General features: G+C 47.9%; 1 long non-coding RNA gene across 1 annotated transcript; it reads right to left on the bottom strand.

Moving 5' to 3' along the window:
• Positions 1-12671: 12671 nt before the first annotated feature.
• Positions 12672-17451, bottom strand: LOC103849616. Its single transcript, XR_004456544.1, has 2 exons — positions 14820-17451; positions 12672-14521 (listed from the first exon to the last, which is right to left on the bottom strand). It is a non-coding gene; the product is annotated as an uncharacterized LOC103849616 (long non-coding RNA).
• Positions 17452-24286: the final 6835 nt, after the last annotated feature.

Genomic DNA, 24286 nt, shown 5'->3' with positions numbered 1-24286 from the left:
TCCGCTCGGTCGCTACGTAGCGACCGGGCTCGAGCCAAAGATCGGTCTCGGTGTGTAGCGATTGAACCTTTCCGAACAGCGATGCGACATTGCGACACCAGTCCTTGCATTCTCGTCAAACCTTCGAATGCTATCTCCCGAAGACCGTAGCAAGCTCAGTCCATGTTCCCGCTATTCTAAATCCATCGATCAAAACTTCGATTAGAAACCGCGGAAAACTCGTAGTAAACGTGTCGAGTCGGAAGACGGCCCAAAGGGACCTAAAACACGACTCGAGGCCCATCCTACGATTTTCCTAATCCAAAGCCCGTGAACCACAGCATGGTTCACGCTTGGCCCACGAGGAAGGATAAATGTCAAGTTTCCGCGGATAAATACGGAAGTTTTGAAGATAATTGTGAAGATCGGGAAAAAATGGAATATCTCCATTTTTTGCTATGACGGCTTAAGGGCAGAAGAGTAAAAACGTTAACCGACCTTGGAGCTAGTATATAAGGAGTCCTAGGCGAGGAGCAGAGGGGGAAACTTTTTCAGAGCAAACTTAGCACTTAGAGCGATTTAGGCAACTTTCCGTTTTTGTTATTTCGAGCTGCGACTCAATTAGGTTTAGCCGTCTTAGGGTTGCTAGAACTAGGAATCTCGCCGACAGCTCTCGAGCCCAGGCTTATACCTTGTTGTAACGCTCATACGCAGATTCGGAATAAGATCTACTTTGCTCTCTTTTCGATTTCTTATCTTTATCGTTGTTCTCTCGTGTTCTGATTGCTTGACGTGTGGTAATTAACAGATATCCGGGTCCTCTGGGAAACTAGGGTTTTCTTAGTTTCCTTATTTAAAACGAAATCGACAGTGCAAATTTCGGTTCCCACAGTTTGGCGCTAGAAGGAGGGGGGCCTTACGGATCAATCTAACCCGCAAAAGCCACACACAGTCAGACATGTCAACCAACGACGCGGATAACGTGCAAACTCCCCTTAACGGAGGCAGCGGCACCGATCTCCACACTCCGGTAGCGGACGTATCTGCGGCCAACGCGCAAGCCAACGCCGCGACTCTCGAGGAGTTTAAAAAGATGTTCGCCACCTATGAAAAAAGGTCGGAAGAACAGGATAAGCTCGTGAATACCTTGACCAAACAGGTGAAACCTTAACGGCAAGGACCCAAGCTATCCGTCCCCGCGGAACCACCAAAATCCGCGGGAAGAGGCTCGACTTCGCCACCCACTCGATAGAGCAGGAGTCGCGCGGGAACGACCTTCCGGTCAAACCCTAGCGAGAAATCTCCCATCGAAAAGGGGAACTCTGAAAGTCTTCCGCCCCCTGCAAAGGACTCGGAGGATAACGAAGCCGAACATATTGACCTGGATCCTAGCGATGTCTCCAACGACACCGACGAGGATGTCGACAGACATCCAAGAAGGACTAGAAGCCGATCCGCTCGGGAAGGCTCCCCGTTCGAAAAACCAATGACGGAAGAAGAAGAAGTCGCCTATTGGAACGAACAAAAGGAGCTGGCCGAAAGGCAAACCGAGCTCACTCGCAGTAAACGCCGACAGGCTCGGAAATCCACTGACGAGACATCGGATATCCGCGATCTTCGCGATTACATCACTAAGACTGCGGCAGAAGTGAGAGCCGTAAAGTCTCAAATCCATCATGCTACTAGTGCTGCCCCCGAGATCGATCGACTGCTGGAAGGAGCTCGAAAGACCCCCTTTACCAGCCGCATTTCGGACATGAGGGTGTCCGATCCGGGAAAAATCAGAGTACCAAAGTACGATGGTACGGCCGATCCGAAAGCGCACCTTCAGGCTTTCCATATCGCGATGGGAAGAGCAAGACTGAAGGACGGCGAAAAGGATGCCGGCTATTGCCGCTTGTTTGTCGAAAATCTTGAAGGAGCAGCGCTCGAATGGTTCGCACGCCTTCGTCGCAACACCATCGGGAGTTTTCGACAGCTCGCATCGGAATTCCTCAAACAGTACTCTGTATTCATAGACAGGGAAACCTCCGATGTGGACCTCTGGAGTCTCTCCCAGAGGGAAGACGAACCCCTCCGCGAGTTTATCAGTCGGTTCAAGCTGATAATGTCCAGGGTCAGCGGGATAAGCGACAAAGTGGCCATCGACGCGCTGAGAAAGACGCTCTGGTACAAGTCGAAATTCAGAAAATGGATAACTCTCGACAAACCGCGAACGATCCAGGACGCCCTCCACAAAGCAACGGACTACATCATAGTCGAGGAAGAAACTAAAGTCTTATCGCAAAAACATAAGCCGGCAAGACCATCCTCGAAAGACGCGGATCCGAAGGGGAAAAAGAAGAACTCTCGTAACGACAAGTACGTCCATCACGAGGGGGAAGATCTCCAAGGGGCGCATAACTATGCGATCAATTCGGAGCAAGGCCGGACCACGGGCAACACATGGACTCGCAATCAAGGGTACGACGAGAACACCTTCTGCGAGTTCCACCAATCCCGAGGACACTCCACGACCAATTGCAAAGTCTTGGGAGCAAGACTGGCCGCGAAGCTACTCGCTGGAGAGCTTTCGGAGGTAACTAGCATCAAGGATCTCATCCTCGATTCTGATCGGCCCCCAAAAACGGACAGAAATCTGCCCGCTGAAAATCCCTCAACGAAACCAACCCGGGATAAACGCGGTAGGAGGCCGGAGGACAAAGGGAATGATAACAATCGTCGCAGAGTCAATATGATCATCGGAGGATCTCAATACTGCGGCGATACCGTGTCGGCCATCAAGGCTTACCAACGGAAGGCAGAATCAAGCGCAAATTGGCCTACATGGTCTCCTCCTCGAGACGGCCAAAGTTGCTCGATCACCTTCACAGAGGAAGAAGCCGGCGGTATCGACCAACCTCACTGCGACCCGCTCGTCATAGATCTCGTCATACGAGATTTAGAAGTCGGAAGGGTACTCGTCGATACGGGAAGCACGGTCAACGTAATCTTCCGCGACACTCTCAAGCGGATGAGTATCGAGCTTGGAGAAGTAATTCCAACGCCAAAACCACTCACGGGTTTTTCAGGCGAAGTGTCGATGACTCTCGGGTCAATCCAATTGCCAGTCATGGCCAAGGAGATCACGAAAATCGTCGAATTCGCGGTAGTCGACCATCCCGCTATCTACAACGTGATCATGGGAACCCCATGGCTCAACGCCATGCAGGCAGTTCCGTCAACTTACCACCTGGGTCTCAAGTTCCCAACGCCGAACGGAGTCGCGGCCATCTGGGGATGCCAAAAACAGTCGCGACTATGCTTTCTCGCGGAGCATAAGTTAAGGCAAATCACGGCTTCTGCAAACGGCAAACGCGCGAAGATAGATCGATCTTCGGCCAAAAGCGCCCCGCACCACGACGAAGTAAAATCATCTGTCAACGCAAACGCATCGGATGTCGAAGCTCGACATAAACCCGAAGCCCACGCGACAACTCAACCGGAACATCCGGAAAATAGCGTCGACCCAGCCACGATCGACACGGTCAAGGCGGACATCGCGACACCAACCGCTGAGTAAGAACACTCGCGGCATGAAACAGAACTACGAGATGGCTTGATCCTCGAAAGGGGTACGTAGGCAGCTTGTCAAAAGACGAGTTCAGCTATCCCCTCTCTAAAAGGGGGGGAGTGGGTGCGTATACTCATATACTCCCACAATCGCCATTATTGTAATCGAGTTTTTAGAAACATAAAAATTTTTACAATATATACTGTCTTTTTATCGAAAACGCCTACGCTTCAGTTTACACTCGTCTGCGGCCTCATCCGGCCCAAAAAAGATATCACCTCTCAAACACGCAAAAATGCACGCATAATCCTCGAAAATAACTGCGAGACGTCGCAAAAAGTTAAAATTCGAGGACGATGCTAAACAAATTGTCCAAACGCGACCACCAAAAACCTTACACCCCGTTCGTCGATTGGCCCCGACGAACACGCCAGCCGTCTTAAACAAACGCAATCCGATCACTCTTTTGATCTTTAAAAACGTCCAGCACAAGGACAAAAGCGCGCTACAACAAAAATCTGAAATTTTGGTTTAGCACTTCCAGTTTACTCTGAGAAGATGCTCGACTCGTACCATACAAGTCATATAAGCCGAGAACATATCGCGGACTTTAAACCGGTGCGAGTCAGGAAGAAATCGCAACAGGAAAAACGATAGCCGGCTAGTCACCGCACAAACCTTAACCGAAAGTAAACCTAGGTCTTGCCCTAAACCCAACGCTCTGGTCTCAAACATCTCAAGGCATGATATCTAAAAGATACGAGATCATAAACCATGCCTCTCCGTTCGTATCTCAATGTTCTCGAAAATCGTAAAGATAGATAAATTTTTACGAAAATCACGAACGAACCAACAGATTGAACGTCTAATTAGAACTACATACGAGACGACAACTCGTATTTACTTCAACCTTACTCAGGAAAAACTTGAAACAAAACATTTATCATATAAATAAACCGCGTAAAAGCGGCAAGGGATTCAAAGCCACCAACGGCCAGTCCCGGAAATACAAATACGGCCATCTTGGCCTAAACGAAATCCAAATTCAAAGGGCCACATTCGGCCGAAAACAAGGATAACTGATCCACCCCTCATACTCCAAAGTCGAAGTCCCCGGATAACGAAGCACCAAACGCATCCGCAGGACGATCCACTTCCTCACCACCATCGTGAAAATCAATCGGGACCTCCGCGGTATCAGGAGAAACCGGGATGGAATCCCAGAACCCTTGAATCTTCTCGTCGATCGGAGGGATAAGCGCCTCAGCGTGGGCACGGTCACTCATCCCACTCTTCATCAAGCTCATCTCCTCTTCGAACACATAGTCGTCGGCTTGCGTCCGCCAAAGACCTCCGACCGAACCACGACACTCGCGAAAGTCGCCCACCGAGGTAAAGGCATTCTTAAGGTTCCCGTATTCAACCTGGAACTGAGATTCGCGAGTCCTCATCACCTCAACGATTTCTCTTTTGCCTTTCCTCTCCGCTCTACGAACAGCCCGCGCATGATCGCGAGTGAGCTGTGCCTCTCGCTCCAGCATCTCGCCTTGCACGCGAGCAAGATCCCGCTCCGCTTTCTCCGCTTTAAAACGGTAGACCATGGCTTCTCTATGACCCGCCTCGATGGCCGAGCCCAGCAAGCTCAGGCCCTGCAAATTCGATGGGCGTGTTACAAATCCATACATAGGATAATAAAAAAAAAAAACTAACCCCATTGATGATGCGAGATCCTTCCGCAACGACTCTCGGCCTCGCCGATTCTTTCGTAGGAGGAGGAGCATCGAAACCCGATGGCAGCCCAGCAAAGAAATCATCGAAATCCGGAATAGGAGCCTCGCTCGAACCGCTCCCGTCGCCGTAAGCAAGGTTCGGATCCCATCCTGGAAGCATAGAGTCGTCCATCGAAAACTCTATGTCGCCGAGATCGACATCTTTTCCCTTCCAAGAGCTCGACTCCGGCACAGCTGTCGGAGCTTCGACGGGATTCTGGTCGTCGGGTTCGGAGTCGCTTCCCGCGTCCGCATCCAGAACGGGACCAGGTTGCACGAATCTCAGTGCCTTCCGAACCCTCTTCGGCGTAAAAGAAGTCCAGAAGAAGGGACCATTCCTGAGAAGATCCCTCACCAAAATGATATCTTCGGGGAACGGAGCAAGAGGATTGATGAAAGGACGATTGTTCGGCAACCTTCGGAACAGTGGAATGCAACTCTCTTCGACGGACGCAGCGTCCAAACGAACAAAGAAAAAGAACTTCTTCCACGAGTTGAAGTTGAAATGAACTTCTTAACCACCGACATAAATTTCCGAGGACAAACCTATGCTTATCCGAATCCGTGACAAGTTGAAGCCTCAAAAGCGCTTCATAATGATCGACGGAGAGGGAAAGGCCATGCTCATAGCTTAGGACCAAGATCCCAATAAGGTGTTGAATGGCAAGGGGTGTCAACTGACTTATCGCAACTTCGAAACGATCCAACACTCGGACGAGAATTTCGGGTATGGGGAACCAGAGGCGACAACGCACTATGAACGCCTCATAACAAGTAAAGTAACCCTCCGGGGGGTTGTTAGCACATTCCCCGCGGCAGGGAACCCGGAACTCCACGGCATCCGAGATGTGGTAGAACGACCGCATCGTCGCGAGAAACTCGTCGGTAGTCCTGCTTGCATCCTCTTCCTCGACTCCACGATGGACCAGGATCGGGAATGGCTTCTCCTTGGGAGGGGTCAACGAGCCATAATGAGCAACCCACCATGCCTCGTTCTCGGCAGGATGCACCGAGTGAGGCACGAACTCCATCTTCGGAACGATGAGCTCTTCGTAAGGGCTCGCGGACGAAGACCCTTTTTTCGCAATCCTTTTCTTGCTCGACATCTTTGCACTTCTCTTGAGAGGATAAAGGAAAAGGGTGGAAAGAAAGATAGAAATTTTTTTTTAGAGATCTTAGAGAAAAAACAAGAAAGTGAAAAAATTATGGAACAAGTTACCTCTCTTCTTATAAGACATGAGGATTTACTATTCAAGCTCGGACTTTCGGATATTAATTCCACCCATCACGCCTAACTTGCCAAACATGCCTAACCGCACGCTAGGATCCTACGATGCATGATCCTAACGGGCTGGGGGGCTAACTGTTGGGGTCAAAAACGGTCACGACGGAATTACCACCCGAAAATCCTCGGAGATCGCATTTCCGAAAGAGTTAGTAAAAGAAGGGATGTAATTTCCGTAAAAATAACCTACACGTGGTTTTTACGAAGAAGTATCCTTTGAGATTCAAACCAAACCCGAGCCAAGTTCGGTCGCAACGTAGCAACGAAGCTCAGCCATGCTCGGTCGCTACACAGCGACCGAGCAATCGTCCCGCTCGGTCGCTACGTAGAGACCGAGCTCGAGCCAAAGCTCGGTCGCTACGTAGCGACCGAGCGATCGTCCCGCTCGGTCGCTACGTAGCGACCGAGCTCAAGCCAAGCTCGGTCGCTACGTAGCGACCGAGCTCAAGCCAAGCTCGGTCGCTACGTAGCGACCGAGCTCGAGCCAAAGCTCGGTCGCTACGTAGCGACCGAGCGATCGTCCCGCTCGGTCGCTACGTAGCGACCGAGCTCGAGCCAAGCTCGGTCGCTACGTAGCGACCGAGCGATCGTCCCGCTCGGTCGCTACGTAGCGACCGAGCTCAAGCCAAGCTCGGTCGCTACGTAGCGACCGAGCGATCGTCCCGCTCGGTCGCTACGTAGCGACCGAGCTCGAGCCAAAGCTCGGTCGCTACGTAGCGACCGAGCGATCGTCCCGCTCGGTCGCTACGTAGCGACCGAGCTCGAGCCACGCTCGGTCACTACGTAGCGACCGAGCGATCGTCCCGCTCGGTCGCTACGTAGCGACCGAGCGATCGTCCCGCTCGGTCGCTACGTAGCGACCGAGCTCGAGCCAAGCTCGGTCGCTACGTAGCGACCGAGCGATCGTCCCGCTCGGTCGCTACGTAGCGACCGAGCTCGAGCCAAGCTCGGTCGCTACGTAGCGACCGAGCGATCGTCCCGCTCGGTCGCTACGTAGCGACCGAGCTCGAGCCAAAGCTCGGTCGCTACGTAGCGATCGTCCCGCTCGGTCGCTACGTAGCGACCGAGCTCAAGCCAAAGCTCGGTCGCTACGTAGCGATCGTCCCGCTCGGTCGCTACGTAGCGACCGAGCTCGAGCCAAGCTCGGTCGCTACGTAGCGACCGAGCGATCGTCCCGCTCGGTCGCTACGTAGCGACCGAGCTCGAGAGAAGCTCGGTCGCTACGTAGCGACCGAGCGATCGTCCCGCTCGGTCGCTACGTAGCGACCGGGCTCGAGCCAAAGATCGGTCGCGGTGTGGCGATTGAACCTTTCCGAACAGCGATGCGACACCAGTCCTTGCATTCTCGTCAAACCTTCGAATGCTATCTCCCGAAGACCGTGGTAAGCTCAGTCCATGTTTCCCGCTATTCTAAATCCATCGATCAAAACTTCGATTAGAAACCGCGGAAAACTCGTAGTGAACGTGTCGAGTCGGAAGACGGCCCAAAGGGACCTAAAACACGACTCGAGGCCCATCCTACGATTTTCCTAATCAAAAGCCCGTGAACCACAGCATGGTTCACGCTTGGCCCACGAGGAAGGATAAATGTCAAGTTTCCGCGGATAAATACGGAAGTTTTGAAGATAATTGTGAAGATCGGGAAAAATGGAATATCTCCATTTTTTGCTATGACGGCTTAAGGGCAGAAGAGTAAAAACGTAAACCGACCTTGGAGCTAGTATATAAGGAGTCCTAGGCGAGGAGCAGAGGGGGAAACTTTTTCAGAGCAAACTTAGCACTTAGAGCGATTTAGGCAACTTTCCGTTTTTGTTATTTCGAGCTGCGACTCAATTAGGTTTAGCCGTCTTAGGGTTGCTAGAACTAGGAATCTCGCCGACAGCTCTCGAGCCCAGGCTTATACCTTGTTGTAACGCTCATACGCAGATTCGGAATAAGATCTACTTTGCTCTCTTTTCGATTTCTTATCTTTATCGTTGTTATTCTCGTGTTCTGATTGCTTGACGTGTGGTAATTAACAGATATCCGGGTCCTCTGGGAAACTAGGGTTTTCTTAGTTTCCTTATTTAAACGGAAATCGACAGTGCGAATTTCGGTTCCCACACACGTATAATCCCCGAAACAAGAGAGAGACGTCGCAAAAGTTAAAATTCGAGGATAATACTAACAAATTGTCCGAACACGACCACCAAAACCTTACACCCCGTTCGTCGATTGGCCCCAACGAACACGCTAGCCATCTTAAACAAACGCAATTCGATCACTCTCTTGATCTTCAAAACGTCCAGCACAAGGACAAAAGCGCGCTACAACAAAAATCCAAAATTTTGGTTTAGCACTTCTAGTTGATTCTGAGAAGATGCTCGAGTCGTACCATAAAAGTCATATAAGCCGAGAACATATCGTGGACTTTAAATCGGTGCGAGTCAGGAAGAAATCGCAACAGGAAAAACGATAGCTGGCTAGTCACCGCACAAACCTTAACCGAAAGTAAACCTAGGTCTTTCCCTAAACCCAACGCTCTGGTCTCAAACATCTCAAGGCATGATATCTAAAAGATACGAGATCCTAAACCATGTCTCTCCGTTCACATCTCAATGTTCCCGAAAATCGTAAAGATAGGTAATTTTTTACGAGAATCACGAACGAACTAACAGATCAAACGTCTAATCAGAATTAAATGCGAGACGACAACTCATATTTACTTCGACCCTATTCAGGAAAACTCGAAACAAAACATTGATCATATAAATAACCGCGTAAAGCGGTAAGGGGATTCAAAGCCACCAACGGCCAGTCCCGATAAGAAATAAAAACGGCCAAAACAGGCCGGTACAAATCTCTCGGCCACACTCGGCCAAAAACATAAAACAGAAAGACTAGCATCTTTCTTTCGATAACTATTCCACCTCTCATAATCCAAAGTCGAAATCCCCGGACAACGAAGCACCGAACGCATCCGCGGGACGATCCACTTCCTCCCACCGTCAGGAAATCCGGTCGAAACCTCCTCGGTATCAGGGGAAACCGGGATGGAATCCTAGAACCCTTGAATCCGCTCGTCGATCGAAGGGATGAGCGCCTCAGCGTGGGCACGTTCATTCATCCCACTCTTAATCAAGCTCATTTCCTCCTCGAACACATAGTCATCGGCTCGAGTCCTCCAAAGACTTCCGACCGAACCACGGCACTCACGGAAATCACCCACCGAGGTGAAGGCATTCTTGGGGTTCCCATACTCAACCTGGAATTGAGAGGCACGAGTCTTCATCACCTCAATGATTTCCCTTTTGCCCTTCCTTTCCGCTTTGCGGATGGGTCGCGCATGATCACGAGTAAGCTGCGCCTCTCGCTCCAACATCTCTCCTTGCACGCGAGTGATATCTCGCTCTGCTTTCTCCGCTTTGAAGCGGTAGACCATGGCTTCTCTATGGCTCGCCTCAATGGCCGAGCCCAGCAAGCTTAGGCCCTGCAAAAACGATTGACATGTTATAAAAAAAAAATATATACACATAGGACAATCACCAAGAAATTCTCAAAAAACTAACCCCATTGATGATGCGAGATCCTTCCGCGACAACTTTCGGCCTCGCCGATTCTTTCGTAGGTGGAGGAGCATCGAAACCCGGTGGCAGACCAGCAAAGAAATCATCAAAATCTGGAATAGGGACCTCGCTCGAACCACTCCCATCGCCGTAAGCAAGGTTCGGATCCCATCCTGGAAGCATAGAGTCATCCATCGAAAATTCTATGTCGCCAAGATCGACATCTTTTCCCTTCCAAGAGTTCGACTCCGGCACAGCTGCAGGAGCTTCGACGGGATTCTGGTCGTCAGGTTCGGAATCACTTCCCGTGTCCGCCGCCGAAGCAGGACCGGGTTGCACGAATCTTAGTGCTTTCCGAACCCTCTTCGGCGTAAAAGAAGTCCAGAAGAAGGGACCGTTCCTGAGAAGATCCCTCACCGCAATGATGTCCTCAGGGAACGGAGCAAGAGGATTGATGAAGGGACGATCGTTCGGCAACCTCCGGAACAGTGGAATGCAACTCTCTTCGACGGACGCAGCGTCTATACGAACAAAGAAAAACAACTTCTTCCACGAGTTGAAGTTCGAAATGAACTTCTTAACCACTGACATAAAGTTCCGAGGGACCAACCTATGCTTGTCTGTATCTTTGACGAGTTGAAGCCTCAAAAGCGCTTCATAATGATCGACGGAAAGGGAAAGGCCATGCTCGTAGCTCAGGATAAGGATCCCAATAAGATGCTGAATGGCAAGGGGGGTCAACTGGCTTATCGCAACCTCGAAACGGTTCAACACTCGGACAAGGGTTTTGGGGATTGGAAACCATAAGCGACAACGCACTACGAACGCCTCGTAGCAAGTGAAGTAACCTTCTGGGGGGGCTGTTAGCACATTCCCCGCGGCAGGGAACCCGGAACTCCACAGCATCCGGGATATGGTAGAACGATCGCATGATCGCGAGAATTTCGTCGGTACTCCTGCTTGCATCCTCTTTCTCGACTCCACGATGGATCAGGACCGGGAACGACTTCTCTTTGGGGGGGGGGGTCATCGAACCATAATGAGCAACCCACCATGCCTTGTTCTCGGCGGGATGTACCGAGTGAGGCACGAACTCCATCTTCGGAACAATGAGCTCTTTGTAAGCACTCGCGGATGAAGACCCTTTTTTCGCAATCTTTTTCTTGCTCGACATCTTTATACTTCTCTTGAGAAAATAGAGGAAAAGGGTGAAGAGAAAGGAAGAAAGTTTTTTTACTTAAGAAAGATCTTAGAGAAAGACAAGAAAGTGAAAAAATTATGAAACAAGTTACCTCCCTTCTTATACGCATGAGGATTTACTATTCAAGCTCGGACTTTCGGATATTAATTTCGTCCATCACGCCTAACTTGCCAAACATGCCTAACCGCACGCTAGGATCCTACGATGCATGATCCTAACGGGCTGGGGGGCTAACTGTTGGGGTCAAAAACGGTTACGACGGAATTACCACCCGAAAATCCTCGGAGATCGTATTTCCGAAACAGATAGTAAAAAGAAAGATGTAACTTTCGTAAAATATAACCAAACACGAAGTTTTTACGAAGAAGTATCTATGAAGATTCAAACCAAACAAACCAAGCTCGGTCGTTGCGTAATTACCGCGCATACACGCCGTCCGGTCGTTGCGTAGGAACCAAGTCCGGGCCGATATCGGCCGCTACGTAGCGACCGAATGTCCGACCCACTCGGTCGCTACGTAGCGACCGAGCGATCGTCCCGCTCGGTCGCTACGTAGCGACCAAGCTCAAGCTGAAGCTCGGTCGCTACGTAGCGACCGAGCGCTCGTCTCGCTCAGTCGCTACGTAGCGACCGGGCTCGAGCCGAAGTTCGGTCGCTGTGTAGCGATTGAACTCTTCCGAACATCGATACAACACCAGTCCATGCATTCTCGTCAAACCTTCAAATGCTATCTCCCGAAGACCATAGCAGGCTCAGTCCATGTTTTCCGCTATTCTAACTCATCGATCAAACTTCGTAGATTAGAAACCGCGGAAAGTTCATTCATTGTCAAAAGATATCGTAGTAAACGTGTCGAGTCGGAAGACGGCCCAAAGGGACCTAAAACACGACTCGAGGCCCATCCTACGATTTCTTAACCAAAAGCCCATAAACCACAGCACGGTTTATGCTTGTCCCACAAGGAAGGATAAATGTCAAGTTTCCGCGGATAAATACGGAAGTTTTGAAGATAATTGTGAAGATCGGGAAAAATGGAATAACTCCATTTTTATGCTACGACGGCTTAAGGGCAGAAGAGTAAAAGCCTAAACCGACCTTGGAGCTAGTATATAAGGAGTCCTAGGCGAGGAGCATAGGAGGAGAATTTTTTCAGAGAAAACTTAGCACTTAGAGAAATTTAGGCATTTTTCCGTTTTTGTTATTTCGAGCTGCGACTCAATTAGGTTTAGCCGTCTTAGGGTTGCTAGAACTAGGAATCTCGCCGACAGCTCTCGAGCCCAGGCTTATACCTTGTTGTAAACGCTCATACGCAAACTCGGAAATAAGATCTTCTTTGCTCTCTTTTTCGATTTCTTATACTTTATCGTTGTTATTCTCGTGTTCTGATTGCTTGACGTGTGGTAATTAGCAGATATCCGGGTCCTCTGGGAAATTAGGGTTTTCCTAGTTTCCTTATTTAAACGGATTTCGGTTCCCACAGTTTCCTAATTTAGATGGAAATCGACAGTGCGAATTTCGGTTCCCACAAACCATCACGAACAATCTCGAGGAATTTACCGAATTTCTTTACACAATCATGCGTTTTGAAAACCTGTACAAATATAAAACTGAAACTCGACGATTAGTCAATGTCTTGAAGACCTTTTCGACTTAATAAAGCGAGTTTCGTATAAAATAAAAAAAATTATACGAGCAATCTTCAAGAATCAAAGCATTGCTTTCAATTTCCGTTGAACCAAGTGAGTCACAGAAAAGCATCGAAAACATTTGCGACAAAGAAAAATTCAGAATAAAAGTAGCAGCGACCATAACAAAGGGAATGCATTCTCCCCGCTCGTTGACTAGATCTACCGCTGGTTAACCAATTCGTTCCAGAAACGAATATATCATGAGAATCCTCTCAAAAGCCTAGAAAAAACGTTCTGCGACTAGATCGTAGCAAAATAAACTTCGGTAACACTCAATAAGTAACTACAAGAAACTTTCACCAATAATCAAAATCAAATCATAAATGTTTCTAGCAAAATCTGCAGAAACAACGCTACTTTGACATGTCCATACATACCACAGATTTACTACTTTCATAAAACCAGTCGCCCTTTACTTACCCAAAAATTCCATCGTACAATCATATCAAGTCATACGAAGCAACTTACGAAAGTAAACATAACAGGTTTTACGAAAAAATATTTTTTCGTATAGCAAAAACAAAGTTGTATGATCCGACATTGGATGACCTGTAACACCCCAGCTCCATAATAAGTAAAAGTTAATTAGTTTGCCATGCACCAATCAAACAAGAACATGCACGACAAACTAAAGAGATCTAACCAGATCAAAGATACTACTACCACGTGCCCAAACATTTGACCCGAGGTTCCCGGATCAGATCCGAAATCCCAAGATCATATGTCCAAGAACGGGTTTCCTAGCGATTCCAAGTTAAGGCTTTGCAACCCAAGTTTGAAAACGTTAGTTAGTTCGTCCCGGACTAGGAGTAGTATCATATGGAATCCAAGCATTTCACAAACTTTTTCTTATTCATATATCCTTTAAGTTCAACCACATCAAAACTTTTTACATGCTCGGCCGATATTCAAAACTATATCTTACATATTACAAAACGTATATGTTTGCAAAAGGTAGAAAATCTACATCAACAGCTTTGTGCTCCTCCGATCCAAATGGAACCTACTACGGGTTACCTGCAAAACAAAGAGTCTTATAAGCAACTATTTTGCTCAGTGAGTCGGGTTTCCTAACAATTATTTATCCCCCCATTATGCATCAAACATCACGCAACAAAGATCAATTATATTAAGAAATATGCAATGCAAAAATAAAGCAATCACGTAAACAAGCATGCACTCTTCACGAGTGGTTAGATCATTATCGATCGTCGAGGACTGCCTCTTTCCAATTGTTCCTCTCTCGATACGAAGTCCATAACACATCCCTTCTTGCGCTCATTGACTCTAAACACAAAGTCTAAAAAGCCGATGGCCCGGATAACAAACTTGCCGCATCGTCATGCAGCTATACGGTCGAGGGTAGCTACCCCTGTCACCTGTGTCTTCGCGTCGGCCCAAAAATAATTTTGGTAAGGCCCCGGAAAAGGCACAGGCCTAGAGTGGACACCAATGACTCTCATGGCACTCCACCCGAGTGTCGGACCCTCACGGATCAAATCTGTGGATTTACGGGTTTTCCGGTTAAGACAGATAAAACATGTTGTATTATCTGAACCGAGGTCCAAACAATATAATGCAATGACACAAGTATATGCAACACAGTATCAATATATCACAAACATGTTATACTCCTCGAGCCGATGCCCAACGATATAACTCAATATCTTTCACTAACATCAATCATTATCATATTATTATATATCTAAACGCGCAACCTAGCAATGCATCAACCAATACTCTTATTTTGCAGGCGCTAACCGCACACACATCAATCATAACCAATAACCGAGACTCACCTCGACACTTAGAAGAAAGTTTCGAACTGCAAACACTCAAACCTCGCGGTCGGCTTCACTTTGAACTTTTATCGGGAAAACTCTAGAACTTTAGAAATATAGTCACATAGAGGGTAGGATATGAAAGTAAAAGAAAGAAAAGAAAGCTAATTAAAAAAAAACAGAAAGCTAAAGACCAAAACGTTACCTTAAGGCTCAAGTGTTCTCGGGTTCTCTTGGGTGCCTATGGTCGGTTTTAAAAGTGGAGAATGAACTAATGGGGGTGGTATGCTATTTATAGGCTGGAGAATGAGCTCATGGGAAGATTTTGGTCTTGCATGGCAAGTAGGAGGTGTCTCTGCCTCCCAAGCCAACCAATAGGAGACAGCTTGGTATCTTAGCCACAATTTTGGCCAATAAAACCCAGCTTTGTGGCCAGCCACCAAAGCATCCAATAGAAATGAGACAAGAACTATTTGTAGGTGGTCCAGTCAAGGAGAAGAACATGTCCAGCTGCTTGAAGGAGGTAAGCAAGCCGCTGCATCTTCCGGAAGCTTCCAAACATGCTTAACACATCATTAATGGCCCCGAATGGGCCGTATTTAAATCCCAAACGTGTTATAAGTTGATCTGAGCTGGCGGGAATATTTCTCCTTGACAAAAACCAAGATTTCTTATACCAAAACATTTCTAAAATAATTCTATGGTAATTCCTATCTTAAGGCCCTATAATAAATTTTCTATTAATTTCTTGTCCGACTAGGACGTTCTAGGCTGAACCGCGAGCATTTTCAATCCACTAAATTTCTTGAAGAATTTAATTCTTTAGATGAAAAAATATTCTAAGACTTTCTAAATTTTTCTTATGTACCTTGGGATCCACAATCATCCACGGGAAAAGATCAATCTGACCTCCACTTACTTGAGTAATTTTCTCAGCTGTTACATGATTTTTCCTTGTTTGTGTTTTAATCTTTGAAGAGGGTTATTACATTCTCCTCCGCTCAATAGAATTCATCCTGAATTCTTAGTGTTTTGATGTTCCACCCATCTGATCTTCTTCATCTTCCTAAAACAGTTCAGGATGAGTTGCTCTAAACCTCTCATCTTCTTCCCATGTCATAATTACTCTGCGCTGTTTTCCCCAAAATACTTGCACTTGAGGGATCTCTCGATTCTTCAGTTTTTTATTCGTCTTTCTCCGATTCGAAGTGGTCCTTCAGGGTAAGTGAGGTTGGAACGAAGGTTTTCTATTCTTTGCGGCTCTACTTCGGTAGGATCTCGTATATGCCTTCTTAACATCGAGACATGGAAAACTGGGTGAATTGCCATATCTGATAGTAACTCTAATCGATAGGCTACTTCGGTATGGTCCCATATATCCAGTGGCTAACTTTCCCAATTTTCCGAATCTATCTCTCCCTTTCTGTGCAACCACCTTCAAATATACCCGATCACCAACTTGAAATATTACTTCACGTCTATTCTGATCGGCATACTTCTTCTGCCTGTCTTGAGCTTTCTTCATATTCTCCCGGACAATCTTTATCTTTTCTGTTATTTCATCTACTACATATGGTGTCTTTCTCCAACTTCAGCCCAACACAGTGGTGGGCGGCAAGGTCGTCCATATACTGCCTCAAAATGGGACATCCCAATACTTGCATGGTAACTGTTGTTATAAGAAAACTATACCAAAGGCAAGTATTGTTCCCATGTACCTGACCAGTCTAAAACACACATCCTTAACAAATCTTCCCAGGTTCTGATTGTTCGCGCCGTCTGCCCATCAGTTTCTGGGTGAAACGCCGTACTCATATGAAAATCAGTCCCCAATACTTGCTGGAAAGCTCTCCAAAATTGAGCATTAAATCTTGGGTCACGATCAGGTACTATGTTGGCAGAAATTCCATGTAATCGTACTATCTCCTTTAAGTAAAGTTCTGCCAGTACTTCTACCTTGTCAACAATTCTAATGGTAGAAAGTGAGCAGTCTTAGTTAGTCGGTCTACCACCACCCATATAATATCATTCCCTCTTCCTGGGGCTCGAGGTAGTCCTGTTACAAAATCTATAGCCACTGACTCCCAATTCCGTTCTGGGATTGGTAGGCTTTGCAATAATCCTCCTGGCACTTGATGGTCAGCTTTAACTTGTTGGCAGGTCTGGCACTGAGCTACCCACTTAGCAACTGATCATTTGATTCCTGGCCAGGGATAGTTTCGACGTACACCCTGGTACATCTTGGTGCTTCCAGGATGAATACTGAATACTGAGTGGTGTGCGGTTTTCAAGATCTCTTCTTGTAACTCATTTCCTATAGGTACTGTTATCCTTACGTTCAGTAGGAGGGTTCTGTCATCAGCCAAATGATAACCGCTATCATTTCTTTCGCCTGATTCTTCAAGTTCTTTTATAATCTTCTTTAGCTTCATGTGGGAACCGAAATTCGCACTGTCGATTTCCGTTTAAATAAGGAAACTAGAAAAACCCTAATTTCCTAGAGGACCCCGATATCTGCTAATTACCACACGTCAAGCAATCAGAACACGAGAATAACAACGATAAAGTATAAGAAATCAAAAAAGAGAGCAAAGAAGATCTTATTCCGAATTTGCGTATGAGTGTTTACAACAAGGTATAAGCCTGGGCTCGAGAGCTGTCGGCGAGATTCCTAGTTCTAGCAACCCTAAGACGGCTAAACCTAATTGAGTCGCAGCTCGAAATAACAGAAACGGAAAAATGCCTAAATTGCTCTGAAAAAGTTCTCCTTTCATGCTCCTCGCCTAGGACTCCTTATATACTATCTCCAAGGTCGGTTTACGCTTTTACTCTTCTGCCCTTAAGCCGTCATAGCATAAAAATGGAGATATTCCATTTTTCCCGATCTTCACAATTATCTTCAAACTTCCGTATTTATCCGCGGAAACTTGACATTTATCTTTCCTTGTGGGCCAAGCGTAAACCGTGCTGTGGTTTACGGGCTTTTGGTTAGGAAATCGTAGGATGGGCTCCTTTGGGCCGTCTTCCGACTCGACACGTTTACTACGAATTTTCCGTGGTTTCTAATCCGTGAAGTTTGATCGATGAGTTAGAATAGCGGAAATCATGGACTGAGCTTGCTACGGTCTTCGGGAGATAGCATTCGAAGGTTTGACGAGAATGCATGGACTGGTGCCGTATCGATGTTCGGAAGGGTTCAATCGCTACACAGTGACCGAACTTTGGCTCGAGCCCGGTCGCTACGTAGCGACCGAACGGGACGAGCGCTCGGTCGCTACGTAGCGACCAAGCTTTGGCTCGAGCTCGGTCGCTACGTAGCGACCGGACGGCGTGTATGCGCGGTAATTACGCAACGACCGAGCTTGGTTTGTTTGGTTTGAATCTTCAAGGATACTTCTTCGTAAAAACTTCGTATTGGTTATATTTTATGAAAGTTATATCTTTCTTTTTACTATCTCTTTCGGAAATACGATCTCCGAGGATTTTCGGGTGGTAATTCTGTCGTAACCGTTTTTGACCCCAACAGTTAGCCCTCCAGCCCGTTAGGATCATGCATCGTAGGATCCTAGCGTGCGGTTAGGCATGTTTGGCAAGTTAGGCGTGATGGATGGAATTGATATCCGAAAGTCCGAGATTGAATAGTAAATCCTCATGCCTATAAGTAGGGAGGTAACTTGTTTCATAATTTTTTCACCTTCTTGTCTTTCTCTAAGATCTTTCTTAAGAAAAACTTTCTTCCTTTCTCTCCACCCTTTTCCTCTACTTTCTCAAGTGAAGTTTAAAGATGTCGAGCAAGAAAAAGACTGCGAAAAAGGGTCTTCATTCGCGAGTGCTTACGAAGAGCTCATTGTTTCGAAGATGGAGTTCGTGCCTCACTCGGTACATCCCGCCGAGAACGAGGCATGGTGGGTTGCTCATTATGGTTCGATGACCCTTCCCAAAGAGAAGTCGTTCCCGGTCCTGACCCATCGTGGAGTCGAGAAAGGGGATGCAAGCAGGAGTACCGACGAGTTTCTCGCAATCATGCGATCGTTCTACCATATCCCGGATGCTGTGGAGTTCCGGGTTCCCCGCCGCGGGGAATGTGCTAACAGCCCCCCAGAGGGTTACTTCACTTGCTACAAGGCGTTCGTAGTGCGTTGTCGCTTATGGTTCCCAATCCCCGAAACCCTCGTCCGAGTGTTGGACCGTTTCGAGGTTGCGATAAGCCAGTTGACTCCCCTCGCCATTCAGCATCTTATTGGGATCTTGATCCTGAGCTACGAGCATGGCCTTTCTCTTTCCGTCGATCATTATGAAGCGCTTTTGAGGCTTCAACTCGTCAAAGATACGGACAAGCATAGGTTGGTCCCTCGGAACTTTATGTCAGTGGTTAAGAAGTTCATTTCGAACTTCAACTCGTGGAAGAAGTTCTTTTTCTTTGTTCGTATAGACGCTGCGTCCGTCGAAGAGAGTTGCATTTCACTGTTCTGGAGGTTGCCGGACGATCGTCCCTTCATCAATCCTCTTGCTCCGTTCCCTGAGGACATCATTGCGGTGAGGGATCTTCTCAGGAACGGTCCCTTCTTCTGGACTTCTTTTACGCCGAAGAGGGTACGGAAGGCACTGAGATTCGTGCACCCCGGTCCCGCTTCGGTTGCGGACACGGGAAGCGACTCCGAACCTGACGACCAGGATCCCGTTGTAGCTCCAGCAGCTATGCTGGAGTCGAGCTCTTGGAAGGGAAAAGATATCGATCTTGGCGACATAGAATTTTCGATGGATGACTCGATGCTTCCAGGATGGGATCCGAACCTTGCTTACGGCAATGGGAGTGGTTCGAGCGAGGTCCCTATTCCGGATTTCAATGATTTCTTTGCTGGTCTACCACCGGGTTTCGATGCTCCTCCACCTACGAAATAATCGGCGAGGCCGAAAGTCGTCGCGGAAGGATCTCGCATCATCAATGGGGTTAGTTTTTTGAGAATTTCTTGGTGATTGTCCTATGTATATATATTTTTTCATAACATGTCAATCGATTTTGCAGGGCCTGAGCTTGCTGGGCTCGGCCATTGAGGCGGGCCATAGAAAAGCCATGGTCTACCGCTTCAAAGCGGAGAAAGCGGAGAGAGATCTCGCTCGCGTGAAAGGCGAGATGTTGGAGCGAGAGACATAGCTTACTCGTGATCATGCGCGAGCCATCCGCAAAGCGGAAAGGAAGGGCAAAAGGGAAATCGTCGAGGTGATGAAGACTCGTGCCTCTCAATTCCAGGTTGAGTATGGGAACCTCAAGAATGCCTTTACCTCGGTGGGTGATTTCCGTGAGTGCCGCGGTTCGGTCGGAAGTCTTTGGAGGACGCGAGCCGATGACTATGTGTTCGAGGAGGAAATGAGCTTGATGAAGAGTGGGATGAATGAACATGCCCACGCTGAGGCGCTCATCCCTTCGATCAACGAGCGGATTCAAGGGTTCTGGGATTCCATCCCGATATCCCCTGATACCGAGGAGGTTTCGACCGGGTTTCCTAACGGTGGCGACGAAGTGGATCGTCCCGCGGATGCGTTCGGTGCTTCGTTTTCCGGGAATTTTGACTTTGGATTATGAGAGGTGGAATAGTTATCGAAAGAAAGATGCTAGTCTTTCTGTTTTATGTTTTTGGCCGAGATATTTGTATGGGCCTGTTTTGGCTGTTTTTATTACTTATCGGGACTGGCCTTTGGTGGCTTTGAATCCCCTTACCGCTTTACGCGGTTATTTATATGATGAATGTTTCGTTTTTTCGAATTTTCCTGAGTAGGTTCGAAGTAAATATGAGTTGTCGTCTCATATGTAATTCCGATGAGACGTTCAATCTGTTGGTTCGTTCGTGATTTTCGTAAGAATTACCTATCTTTGCGATTTTCGAGAACATTTAGATACGAACGGAGAGACATGGTTTAGGATCTCGTATCTTTTAGATATCATGCCTTGAGATGTTTGAGACCAGAGCGTTGGGTTTAGGGCAAGACCTAGGTTTACTTTCGGTTAAGGTTTGTGCGGTGACTAGCCGGCTATCGTTTTTCCTAGGTTTAAAGTCCGCGATATGTTCTCGGCTTATATGACTTGTATGGTACGACTCGAGCATCTTCTCAGAGTCAACTGGAAGTGCTAAACCAAAATTTCGGGTTTATGTTGTAGCGCGCTTTTGTCCTTGTGCTGGACGTTTTGAAGATCAAAAGAGTGATCGAATTGCGTTTGTTTAAGACGGCTAGCGTGTTCGTCGGGGCCAATCGACGAACGGGGTGTAAGGTTTTGGTGGTCGCGTTTGGAAAATTTCTTAGTATTATCCTCGAATTTTAACTTTTGCGACGTCTCGCAGTTGTTTCAGGGATTATACGTGTATCTTTGCGTGTTTGAAAAGATGATAATTTTTACGATTTTTGGACCGGATGAGGCCGCAGACAAGAGTCTTAATGTTTCCAGGCGTGTCCTGGAAGTTTCTTTTGTGTTTTACTGAAGCGTAAATGTTTTCGATAAAAAGGACAACGTATATTGTAGTAAAAGTTTTTGAAGTTTCTAAAAACTCGATTACAATAATGGCGATTCTTCTAAGTGGGAGTATACGAGAATACGCACCCACTCCCCCCCCCCCTTTTAGAGAGGGGGATAGCTGAACTCGTCTTTTGACGAACTGCCTACGTACCCCTTTCGAGGATCAAACTATCTCATAGTTCTGTTTCATGCCGCTAGTGTTATTACTCGGCGGTAGATGTCGCGATGTCCGCCTTGACCATGTCGATCGTGGCTGGGTCAACGCTATTTTCCGGATGTTCCGGTTGAGTTGTAGCGTGGGCTTCGGACTCATGTCGAGCTTCGACATCCGATATGTTTGCGTTGGTGGACGAATTTAATTGGTCTTTTCCTAGGGCGTTTTTGGCCGAAGATCGATCTATCTTCGTGCGTTTGCCGTTTGCAGTTGCAGAAGTCGTGATTTGCCTTAACTTGTGCTCTGCGAGGAAGCATAGCCACGACTGTTTTTGGCATCCCCAGATGGCCGCGACTTCGCTTGTGGTTGAGAATTTGAGACCCAGGTGGTAGGTTGATGGAACTGCCTGCATGGCGTTGAGCTATGGGGTTCCCATGATCACGTTGTAGATAGCGGGATGATCAACTACCGTGAACTCGACGATTTTCGTGATCTCCTTGGCCATGACTGGCAACTGGATCGATCCAAGAGTCATCGACACTTAGCCTGAAAAACCCGTGAGTGGTTTTGGCGTCGGAATTACTTCTCCGAGTTTGATGCTCATCCGCTTGAGAGTGTCGCGGAAGATTACGTTGACCGTGCTTCCTGTGTCGATGAGTACCTTTGCGACTTCTAAATCTCGTATGACGAGATATATGACGAGCGGGTCGCAGTGAGGTTGGTCGTTGCCGCCGGCTTCTTCCTTTGTGAAGGTGATTGAGCAATTTTGGCCATCTCGAGGAGGAGACCATGTAGGCCAATTTGCACTCGACTCTGCCTTCCGTTGGTAAGCCTTGATGGCCGACACAGTATCGCCGCAGTATTGTGACCCTCCGATGATCATGTTGACTCTGCGACGATTGTTATCGTTCCCCTTGTCGTCCGGCCTCCTACCGTGTTTATCCCCAGGCTGATTTCGTTGAGGGGATTTTTCAGCGGGCGGGTTTCTGTCCGTCTTTGGAGGGCGATCAGAATCGAGGATGAGATCCTTGACGCTAGTTACTTCCGAGAGCTCTCCAGCGAGTAGCTTCGCGGCCAGTCTTGCTCCCAAGACTTTGCAGTAGGTCGTGGAGTGTCCTCGGGATTGATGGAACTCGCAAAAGGTGTTTTCGTCATATCCTTGATTGCGAGTCCAAGTGTTGCCCGTGGTCCGGCCCTGATCCGAATTGATCGCGTAGCTATGCGCCCCCTGGAGATCTTCCCCCTCGTGATGGACGTATTTGTCGTTACGAGAGTTCTTCTTTTTCCCATTCGGATCCATTTTTTTCGAGGATGGTCTTGCCGCCTTATGTTTTTGCGATAAGACTTTAGTTTCTTCCTCGACTATGATGTAGTCTGTTGCTTTGTGGAGGGCGTCCTGGATCGTTCGCGGTTTGTCGAGAGTTATCCACTTTCTGAATTTCGACTTGTACCAGAGCGTCTTTTTCAGCGCGTCGATGGCCACTTTATCGGTTATCCCGCTGACCCTGGACATTATCAGCTTGAACCGACTGATAAACTCGCTGAGGGGTTCGTCTTCCCTCTGGGAGAGACTCCAGAGATCAACATCGGAAGTTTCTCTGTCTATGAATACAGAGTACTGTTTGAGAAACTCCGATGCGAGCTGTCGAAAACTCCCGATGGTGTTGCGACGAAGGCGTGCGAACCATACGAGCGCTGCTCCTTCAAGATTTACAACGAACAGGCGGCAGTAGCCTGCATCTTTTTTGCCGTCCTTCAGTCTTGCTTTTCCCATCGCGATGTGGAAAGCCTGAAGGTGCGCTTTTGGATCGGCCGTACCATCGTACTTTGGTACTTTGATTTTTCCCGGATCGGACACCCTCATGTCTCAAATGCGACTGGTAAAGGGGGTCTTTCGAGGTCCTTCCAGCAGTCGATCGATCTTGGGGGCAGCACTAGTAGCATGATGGATTTGAGACTTTACGGCTCTCACTTCTGCCGCAGTCTTGGTGATGTAGTCGCGAAGATCGCGAATATCCGATGTCTCGTCAGTGGATTTCCGAGCATGTCGGTGTTTACTGCGAGTGAGCTCGGTTTGCTTTTCAGCCAGCTCCTCTTGTTCGTTCCAATAGGCGATTTCCTCTTCTTCCGTCATTGATTTTTCGAACGGGGAGCCTTCCCGAGTGGATCGGCTTCTAGTCCTTCTTGGATGTCTGTCGACGTCCTCGTCGGTGTCGTTGGAGACATCGCTATGAACCAGGTCAATGTGTTCGGCTTCGTTATCCTCCGAGTCCTTTGCAGGGGGAGGAAGACTTTCAGGGTTCCCCTTTTCGAGGGGAGATTTCTCGCTAGGGTTTTGACCGGAAGGTCGTTCCTGCGCGACTCCTGATCTATCGAGTGGGGTAGCGAAGTCGAGCCTCTTCCCGCGGATTTTGGTGGTTCTGCGGGGACGGATTGCTTGGGTCCTTACCGTTAAGGTTTCAACCTGTTTGGTCAAGGTATTCACGAGCTTATCATGTTCTTCCGACCTTTTCTCATAGGTGGCGAACATCTTTTTAAACTCCTCGAGCGTCGCGGCGTTGGCTTGTGCGTTGGCCGCGGATACGTCCACTACTGGAGTGTGGAGATCGGTGCCGCTGCCTCCGTTAAGAGGAGTTTGCACGTTATCTGCGTCGTTAGTTGACATGTCTGATTGAGAGTGATGTGGCTTTTGTGGGTTAGATTGATCCGTACCCCCCCCCCTCCTTCTAGCGCCAAACTGTGGGAACCGAAATTCGCACTGTCGATTTCCGTTTAAATAAGGAAACTAGGAAAACCCAAATTTCCCAGAGGACCCTGATA

The sequence above is a fragment of the Brassica rapa genome, chromosome A03, assembly GCF_000309985.2.
Source record: "Brassica rapa cultivar Chiifu-401-42 chromosome A03, CAAS_Brap_v3.01, whole genome shotgun sequence".
In the NCBI taxonomy this organism is placed as follows: domain Eukaryota; kingdom Viridiplantae; phylum Streptophyta; class Magnoliopsida; order Brassicales; family Brassicaceae; genus Brassica; species Brassica rapa.
Note: the sequence above shows the minus strand (reverse complement) of the source record. Positions and strands in the feature narration are given on the sequence as shown.